Here is an 839-nt window from a genome sequence, read left to right on the forward strand (position 1 = left end):
GTGGCGCATGCCTTTAATCCCAGCACTCAGGAGGCAGAGGCAGGTTATCTCTGAGTTCGAGGCCAGCTTGGTCTACAGAGGGAGTTCCAGGACAGCCAAGGCTACACAGAGAAACCCTGTCTCGAACCCCCCACCCCCCAATAAACAATTTAGGCTTGCTTTCCCTGTAAGAGGAAGCCTGCATGTGGGAAGCTGGGCATGGCCATCTCTCCAGTACCCGCACTTTCAAGGCCGAGGCGGGAAGGGGAAGGTTTAGGTAAGCCCACCCTGGGCTACACAGACCTTCAAGAAACAGGCTGTCTGTCTTAGAAGCCTCCTGGTTCCCTATGACCGGTCAGCAGGAATCAGGATCTGTTCTGTCATCTGATGGATGGTCCTGAAGTACAAGGCTGAGGCACGTGCCATCTACTTGGATCACTTTGTCCCCATCTGACTGTTACCCGCCATTCTCCAGATGTTGATAACCCATGACTCTCATGTCTACAATGAGGATTCCCTAAAATTTTTGCTCTTGCTCCTTTTTTTTTTTAAAGATTGAGTATGTATGTTTGCCTGTATGTTGGTGTGTGCACTACTTCTGTGCCTGATACCCTCAAAGGCAAGAGGGTGTTGGATGCTTTGGAACTGGAGTTATGGACAGTTCACCTAAATGGGTGGTAGGTGCTAAGAGCAAATCTGGGTCCTCTCTTAGAGCAGCCAGTGCTCCTATGCACCGATTCATCACTTCAGCACATGACTTTTCTTCTTGTGATGCTGGGAATCAAACCTAAGGAAGCATACTAGGCTTTTTTTTTTTTTTTTTTTTTTTGTTCTCGAAGTCAAGACAGGATCTCTGTATG

The sequence above is a fragment of the Microtus ochrogaster genome, chromosome 16, assembly GCF_000317375.1.
Source record: "Microtus ochrogaster isolate Prairie Vole_2 chromosome 16, MicOch1.0, whole genome shotgun sequence".
Classification (NCBI taxonomy): domain Eukaryota; kingdom Metazoa; phylum Chordata; class Mammalia; order Rodentia; family Cricetidae; genus Microtus; species Microtus ochrogaster.